This window comes from Molossus molossus, unplaced genomic scaffold, assembly GCF_014108415.1.
Source record: "Molossus molossus isolate mMolMol1 unplaced genomic scaffold, mMolMol1.p scaffold_m16_p_17, whole genome shotgun sequence".
Taxonomy (NCBI): Eukaryota; Metazoa; Chordata; class Mammalia; order Chiroptera; family Molossidae; genus Molossus; species Molossus molossus.
The window spans coordinates 44,989,558-44,998,744 of record NW_023425352.1 but is presented as its reverse complement, the minus strand read 5'-3'; the positions used below and the strand labels follow the sequence as shown (position 1 = coordinate 44,998,744).

Here is a 9,187-nt window from a genome sequence, read left to right as displayed (position 1 = left end):
TGCTCTTCTAAGAACAATTCTGATTTACTACGAGCTGTGGGCAACTAGATTAACATTTCCGTGCCCGAATTCTGCTTATCTGTTGTTCTGATCTCAAGGGCACAGAGCCTTTTTTATGGCGTTTTGTTAAGGTTATACTCTGGGGTTCCACTCACAGATCTGTGATGGGGTCCAAGAATCTGTATGTTGAACTGGCTCCCTTGGTGATTGTGATAATCTGAGGACCAGGTCTGAGAAACATTAATGCTTAGCACTTCAATGTGGCAAGAACTAAGTAACAGACTACTTCAAACTTTCTTATTTTACAGATGAACAATGTGATCTTAAACAAGATAAGCCCACAACTCATCAGTGGCAGATCTTGGACTAGAAACTAAGTCTCCTAACTTTTAGCTCATGAGGCCCTAAACATAGGTTCTCAACCTGTGGGTCGTGACCACTTTGGGGGTCGAACGACCCTTTCACAGGGGTCCCCTAATACATAACAGTAGCAAAATTATAGTTATGAAGTAGCAACAAAAATAATTTATGGTTGGGGGTCACCACAACATGAGGAACTGTATTAAAGGGTGGTGGCATTAGGAAGGTTGAGAACCACTTAGGCTAAGTCATAAGGTAAGATACAACAATACAGAAGAAACCCAGTTCAGGGTTTGTGGGACTGAGCATCTTGGCTGCCAGCATGTGAATTGGAGGATGCCACAGAAATGCACCAACATGAGGCCCCCAGATTCTTTCCTGAATTATCTGAAGGGTCTTTGCGGAGGTTGTCATGTCTACGCTTGCATTTTGGTTCTTAAAATTCCCCATATAATATCCCTAAGTGGACATATATTTGGTTGAAGACTTGTTTGACTAAAGACTTCTAGGGATGAAGATGTTCCCCACCGTCCTGAATGCCCTTTCTCACCCTTTTTCTTTTTTTTATACTCACCCAAGGACATTTTTGCATTTATCTTCAGATAGAGTGGGAGGGGGAGAGAGAGAGAGAGAAACATTGATGTGAGAGAGATACATCGACTAGTTGCCACCCACATGACCCCAACTGGGTCCGGGGACAAACTGCAACTGAGGTACATGCCCTTAGCGGGAACCGAACCCAGAACTCTCTGATCCGCAGGCCAACGCTCTAACCGCTGAGTCAAACTGGCCAGGGCTCACCATTTTTCTGACAGCTCTGATCTCATTACAATCAGTTCTATGTATTGAACTGGAAATCTCTCCTTACTCGTAGCTTCTACCACTGATGCGTGTGCTACTTTTAAGAGAGATTCATAGCAAGTGTATTTTGCCTTCCACATACAAAGGCTTTACCTAAGACTTCTTTTGCCTAAGCTGAACAACTCAAGGTCCTTTAACCATTATGTGTTGTACTTAGTTTTCAATACTCTTTTTGTTTGAATTATTTTCTTCTAAATGCAGTCTGTTTGGTCATCTTTCTTTCTTTTCTTTCTTTTTTTAGGGTTAACACACTTTCTTTATTAGATATGTATAAAATACTGTACTTAACATAGTGAATACACATTGCTCTTAAGCATACAGGGTGCACTTATACAAATTTGCCACAAATGAAGCCATAGAGCGTGCTTCTCAATTTCAAAAGATTGAATTCATACTGACCTCATTCTGTGAACACAATAATTTAGTTAAAAGTTAATGTGTTCATTTAAAAAAGCATATTTTGGAAATTTAAATACACATTTCCAAAAATTATTTATGGGTCAAGTCAAATCATAATAAAAATTTGAAAATACTGAGAACTGAATGCTTTAAAATTGCGCATGTTGAAAATCAAGTCTCTAATGAGAATAGTACTTGGAGGAAAAAACATAGTTCCAAAGTTTATATTAGAAAAGAAGGCAGGAAATTAGTTATGTAGCACAAATTTAGAAAAAAAAATAACAGAAGGACCCTAAAGAAAATAAAAGAAAGAATCTAGTAAGAATTACATATTTCAAGATCAATCTTTTCAAAAAATTTTTATTGAATTTATTGGGGTGATACAGGTTAATAAAATTACACAGGTTTTAGTTGTACAATTTCATGCATCATCAGTATATTGTATTGTGTGTTCACCACCAAAAGTCAAGTCTCCTTCTGTCCATTTATTGCCTCTTTACCCTCTTCTGCCTCCAACCACCGTTTCCTTCTGGTCATCATTGTACTATTGTCTGTCTATGAGGGTTTTTTTTTTTTAATCCCTTCACCTTTTTTACCCAGCCCACCAATCCTCCTCCCCTCTAACAGCTGTCAGTCTGTTTTCTGTATCTTTGAGTCTGTTTTTATTTTTGTTGTTTTTGTTCATTAGATTCCACATATAAGTGAAATCATGTGGTACTTTCCTTTCTCGGAGTGGCTTATTTCACTTGGCATAATATTCTCCAGGTCAATCCATACTGTTGCAAAATGTAAGATTTCCTTCTTTTTTATGGCCGAATAGTATTCCATTGTTTAAATGTACCACAGCTTTTTTATCCATTCATCTACTAATGGGCACTTGGGCTGCTTCCAAATCATGGGTATTATAAATAATGCTGCAATGAAGATAGGGGTGCATATATTCTTTCAAATTTCAGTTTCTTTGGATATATTCCCAGAAGTGGAATCGCTGAGTCATAAGGCAGTTCCATTTTTAATTTTTTGAGGAAACTCCATACTGCTTTCCACAGTTGCTGCACCAGTCTGCATTCCCACCAACAGTGCATGAGGGTTTCCTTTCCTCCTCATCCTCCACGGCACTTGTTGTTTGTTGATCTATTGATGATAGCCATTCTGACATGTGCTTTTAATTTGCATTTCTCTGATGACTAGTGACATTGAACATCTTTTCATATGTCTATTGGCCATCTGTATGCCTTCTTTGGGGAAGTATCTATTCAGGTCCTTTGAGCAGTTTTGAATTGGATTGTTTGCTTTTTTTGGTGTTGAGTTGTATAACTTCTTATCAGATGTATCATTGGCAAATATGTTCTTCCATTCAGTGGGTTGTCTTTTCATTTTATTGACGGTTTTCTTTGCTGTGCAAGAACTTTTTAGTTTGATGTGGTCCTATGAGTTTATTTTTTCATTTGTTTCCCTTGCATGAGGAGATATATCAGAAAAAATACAGCTACGAGAAATGTCTGAGATTTTACTGCCTATTTTTTTTCTAGAATTTTTATGGTTTTGAGTCATATATTTGTTTGGTCATCTTTCATATCGAAATATAGCCCCTGAAATAGTCACAGTACTCAGTGTGGTTTGACCAGTTCAGAATTCGTTACTTGTAGACACTTTACTCCTAACCGTAAGGACTGAAAGGTCATAATCTTTTTGGGTGGCCCATCGCTTTCAGTTCAATTACAAATCCCAAGTTTCCCCACGTGTGCTTCTGAATTCATGCCTTCCTCCACTAGGTTGTGTTGCTGATTCCTTTTCACACCCCTATGTTTCACTTTACATTTATCCCCGTTGAAATGAATTTTGTTGGACTCACCCCACTGTCCCAGATTATAGGCACCTTTTTAAGATTCTGATTTTTACACTAATCCAAGGTGATTTTATTTTATTCATTAGTTCATTCCACAAATATTTATTGAAAACCTGTTACATGCCAGTTATGATCCTGGATATTATGACCAAGATAGACATATCCCCTCCCTCATTTATAGTCTAACGAGGTGTATGAATTATGAATTAGTAGTCACCAACAGTGTGTGGCCTAAGCGCCATGATCAGAGTAGCATGGCATGTTGTGGGCACACGTGGCAGTGCCAGAGAGGTCCAGGGGTGACATCTAGTCCAGTCAGGTGGGCAGTGGTGAAGGAAACTTCCTTGTGAAGCGACCTCCAAGTGGAGACGTGAAAGACATAGTGTCAGAGAAAGACGAGCCTTCCAGGCTGGGGAATCATCGGAGTCAAGGATCAGAGACAAAAGGAAGCATGGCCTGGGGAGTGGGCTGTGTGTGTGGGGGTGAGGCTGGCAGAGAAGTGTGCTGGGAAGGGCAGTGGGAGCGCTTGTGGGACTGCAGGCTGTCGGATTTGTTGACAAAACCCAGGTCAGTGATATCTGAAACTGACAACAATCCATTGCTCAGTAGTTTTTCAGGACAGCTTGCCTCAGCTCCGATTCCGCATTTCTCCATCCTGCCCACCAGAATACCCTGAGAGATTTAGCCAAATATCTTGTCGAAAATCAGATACACCATGTCCTTGATTGAACAGACTAATAACTTATTTTTTAAAAAACGTGGTTGGTCTTTGTCTGGTATGACTTGGTCCTTGTGAACCTGTGCTGGCCACCCGTGACGGATGTCTGATTTTTTGTCTGCACTACGCCCCCTGACATAGTCCCTGCTCTCCATCCTAGCAGGGGAGCCGGGGAAGACGCTGGAAGATTTGCATCCGAAAATGTCATGGTGGGTAATTATGAAATGTGACATGGAAAAGAATTTCTATTGTTCGGAAGATTTCGGCCGGGTTAGAAGGCCCTCCCGAGGCACTGTCTGGCTCTTAGAGTCCAGTAGCTATCAGCCAGGCCTGGGGGTCAGATTAACTGCGTACAGACCTTGTCTTTCTCAGTTACCACCTGAGCCACTTTGGGGGAAAGTTTGACTTTCCTCACGATAAAAAGGAAACAAAATGCCCACCTCACGGGGCAATATGTATTTGAAGTAAATGAAATTACGCGTGCCTAGTACCTGTTACAGATTTAGCACTTTGTGTTATTATTTTTCAAGAACAAATTGTATTAATCAAATTACAAAGACTTTTGTGCCTTCAATTTCTTGCTCACATATGGTTCTCTTCATCTTTTCCCATACTTAGTGAAACAGCCCCTCTCTTATTATTATTATTTTGTTGTTACAGCAACTAAAAAGTGCAAAAGAAATTAAGTATTTGGAAGGAGCATTATGAATTTCTTTTGATAAACGTGATCCCCCACTCCCAACCCCCTCCTGTGTTTGGAGGCCTGGCACCAGCTAGCCAGGCCAATGTGAAGAAATGGTTGTGGTATGAGCCAGTTGGGTGTGGACAGTACAGGGCTCCATGCCCCTCCCCCTCCCCCCAAGTCTGCAGTGCAGGCCGTGGGTGGACCTCTGACAGGAGGTATTCTTTCTCAGTGCTGTACTGACATCTGGGTCAAATGACAGAGTGAGTCTTTGTGATTTTGCAACATTTCATTGTTACTTAGCACTTTAGATTAGCAACTGTCCAGAGCTGATGGGGCAGCTGTTCAGAAAAGGATGTTATTTTGTCAGCTTGTGTAAGTCGCCAATGGACCAGAATTTGCACTTCTTTTGTAAATTAGAGAAGCAGAACGAGTGTTTGAGTCTTCCAAATTTGGAAATATTCCCTACCATCCCAGTTATTCTCACTGCATTATATCTAAAATTCTGGTTGCTAATCCAGGGTAACTGTGCTTTCTTCCATGTTTAGAAGAATGCAGGTATAAACAGATCAGGGCTAAGGACAATATTTGCCCTTCAAGACATTTTAGGGGTTTCCTGAAGGTTTCTAGAGACCAGTCATTTATTAATGTTCATTCGTATCTTTCCTCCGGTTGCAAGCAGCATGCTCCCGGGACATGGGGTGGTCAAGATATCACCGGTCTCTGTCCCCATCCTGCAGTCTGAAACAAGGTGAGCCTGTTTCAGAAAGAGACGCAGAGATGCTGCCTTGTTAATGAGAATGGCATGCCCTCTGCTGCCTCCTCAGGCGTGGAGCTGGGCTGTGAGCTGGGAACACCAGCTCTTATGTGCTGTATGTTTCAATCCATTGAAAGATCTTAGTGCAAAATCAAGCATGGAATGATGTTCTGTGGTTTTCAAAAATCTTCCTAGGGGGTTTGAGTTAGATAGGCCAAAAACAAACCCATTCACCTGTGATGGATCTAACCAGACTCCAATGTCTGGTCAGGGAAAATGGGACAGAACCTAGGAAGGTTGGTCTCCTAATTTAGAACATTGTAACCTGGCCCCAAGACCAGCAGAGCTCACAGCTGTGAAGAGGGTACATGTGTTTGGGTCCGTGTGTTTATGCCATCGAGTGAAATCAAGTTTGCCCTCTCGAAAATCTGCAGAAGACTTTGCTGCATCTCTAGATAATTTCCCCTGTAAAGGCCAACTTTTCAACGCATAACAAGCTCCTGCAATGATCTCCAGAACTAACTTTGTTCAGTTCCTTGGGATAAACAAATTTTCTTTATGAATCAATTAGAGGAATCGCCATTTTTTTTTTAAATATCAAAGAAGTGGATTCAGATGGATTGTGCAGGAAATGCTGTCATTAAAAGGGCCAAGAAAAGAAGGCATGCTTAATTATTGAGTGGAATATTCATAGTTTTTCATATCTATCAGCTCAGTGTGTTCCTAACGTGTTTTTAAGATGTACAAAAGGAACACATATTATTGCTCTTTTTTTTAAGGAAAGCAAAACAAATCCCAACATAACCCTTGTTTTTGAATACTTCATTTCTCTTTATTTGAACAAAATAACATTGTTTCTTTATCCATCCTGTCTTTCAGGGCTACCCTCCACCCAGCCATTGTCTAAAGAGCTTCATTTAAAGGTAAACCCTGCAAGGCCTTGGGAAGGGTTTTGCTACCAAGCTATTGCATTTAATCGCAAATGATTACTAGTTCCTACCTTCCCTGCAGTTAGTCGCGGATTTCTGGGTTTTCAATCAGGATAAAGAAAGTTGAAATGTCTGCAGGATCTCTCAGAGACCAGCAGGCTCACCGTATTTTCCTGGGAGCACGCTCTCTTAGTTAGGATCTTTCTAAAGGCCTCCTTTAGGCACACCTATTGACCTGAGTGAAAAGTAGATGTAAGAGCCTTGCAGTAGGACGTTAGTAAGTATTGTCCAAACTACTATTCTCAATAAAGCTTTATCAGGTCCTTATGCTCAGTTAGGCAACTTGTGGCTTGATTTGGCCAGTAGTAGAAAAGGGACTTGGCACCGTGGTGCGAGACATCTGATTTCTCTAAGAATATGGGCTTGAGACTGATAGCTGGACCCTGCTTTCGAAATGCCCATTCCTTTGCTACCACCATCCCTCTCTTTCCCTTTCCGCCTCCCTTACCCCTTCGCTCTCTCCCTCCCCCTGTCATTTCTCTGTCACTGTCTCTCACTTTCTCCTCTTAATGTTATCTGGACTGTTTTCTCCCAGATCAAAGGTAGAAGTGGTCCATTTGATTAATTGCCATGCAGCAGAACCCTTTGCCTCCTTGACACACAAGCCCAGGAGACAAAGGGCGCTCTTTAGAAGCCTTGAGCTGTGTGGGTGCAGGGTGAGGAATTCACAAGCCTGAGAGCATGGAGCCCTCCCAGCAGGGATGTGAAGGTTCCTAAATCCTATAGAAGAATAAAGTTGCTACTGCTGCACATTGTCTCAAGTCATATTTGCATTTGAGGAGAGAGCACACAACCCCAGCATTAAGCCATGTGGACTATACAGGAGCTTGATTTAAAGTCTGAAAAAAAAAACAACTTTAAATTTCCATGTATGGAAATCCGAAAGTTCCATGTATAGAAAGCAGTACCATTTAGAAAGGAAAGGAGGTTAAGTAATGATGACTGACAATTTAACCTTCTCTATCCCCTACTGTGAAAACTCTCTGTCCGGTACAGCACTGCTAGTTCAGTGCGACTATTTTCATTTAAATTAATTCAAATGAAATACACTTTCATATTCAGTTCCTCAGTCACACTAGCTACATTTCAGGTGTTCAGTAGCTTTGCGGAGCTAGCGGTTACTCTTAGACAGGACAGGTATAGAACATTTCGTCATGGCAGAAAGTTCTTCTGGATAATACTGCTCCTGACCCTTTGTTCTCTGCAGCAGGTAGCTCTGAAGAGGCCACGAGGTGCTTGACAACAGACAGTGGAGAGGGAGTCCAGAACTGGCTGAAAGGAAAGAAAACTTTGAACAGAATTTTTTTTTTTTTTTTATTGATTAATTTTTGTTACAAATGATTCTCCTTTTTTCCCCCACTGATTCCCCCCTCCCCCTTCCCTCCCTGCCCCTTCCCCAGATTGTTGTCCATGTCCACTGTTCATGCATACATGCATATAAGTTCTGTGGTTCATCCCTCTCTCACCTCCCCACTCCTTAGGGGATTGTCCTCAAACTGTTATGTTCATTATATTCCACAAATCAGTGAGATCATATGAAATTTGTCTTTCTCTGTTTGGCTTGTTTCACTTAGGATGATACTTTCCAGGTCTCTCCATGTAGTCTCAAAGGATAAGAGATCTTTCTTTCTTACCGCTGCGTAGTACTCCATTGTGTATATGTACCACTGCTTTTTAATCCATTCGTCTACTGATGGGCACTTGGGCTGTTTCCAGATCTTAGCGATTGTAAATAGTGCTGCTACAAAGATGGGGGTACATATATTCTTTCTGATTGGTGTTTTATGCTTCATAGGGTATATTCCTAGAAGTGGGATCACTGGGTCAAATGGGAGATCAATTTTTAATTTTTTGAGGTGACACCATATTGTTTTCCATAGTGGCTACACCAGTCTACATTCCCACCAACAGTGTACTACTAGAGTCCCCTTTTCTCCACACCCTCGCCAACACTTGTTGTTTGATGATTTGTTGATGGCGGCCATTCTGACAGGTGTGAGGTGATACCTCATTGTTGTTTTGATTTGCATTTCTCTGATGATTAGTGATGATGAACATTTCTTCATATGTCTCTTAGCCATTTGTATGTCCTGTTTGGAGAGGTGTCTATTTAGTTCCTCTGCCCATTTTTTATTTGGATTCAAAAATATGGAACGCTTCACGAATTTGCGTGTCATCCTTGCGCAGGGGCCATGCTAATCTTCTCTGTATCGTTCCAATTTTAGTATGTGTGCTGCCGAAGCGAGCACTTGAACAGAATTTCAAGTGAAAGTAAACAGCTTTGGAATTTGGTTGACCCAAATGAGATAGTGTCAGTGAAGGTGTTTGAGAAATTGAAAGGAAGAATACAATATAATGGGAGGAATTATGACAGTTGTTGCAATTATTTCTAAGAGGGGAGGCATGTTCAACTGAGGGTGAAAACTTAGCCAATGATCATGTGCCTTCTCTATTCATCAGAATTGAAATCCAGACCCTCCAAGTCTTGGCTAGGAGAGTTTTTTTGGAGTGAGGAGCCATGTCTTCTTTGTAAGGCTAATTGGTTGCTTTGAGTAAGTGAGAAGTATGTAAT

At 41.1% G+C, this 9,187-nt stretch overlaps 1 non-coding gene across 1 annotated transcript; it reads right to left on the bottom strand.

The window, feature by feature from the left end:
- Positions 1–8,757: 8,757 nt before the first annotated feature.
- On the bottom strand, positions 8,758–8,864 carry LOC118632850. The gene has a single exon (XR_004960098.1). It is a non-coding gene; the product is annotated as a U6 spliceosomal RNA (small nuclear RNA).
- Between the last annotated feature and the right edge of the window lie 323 nt (positions 8,865–9,187).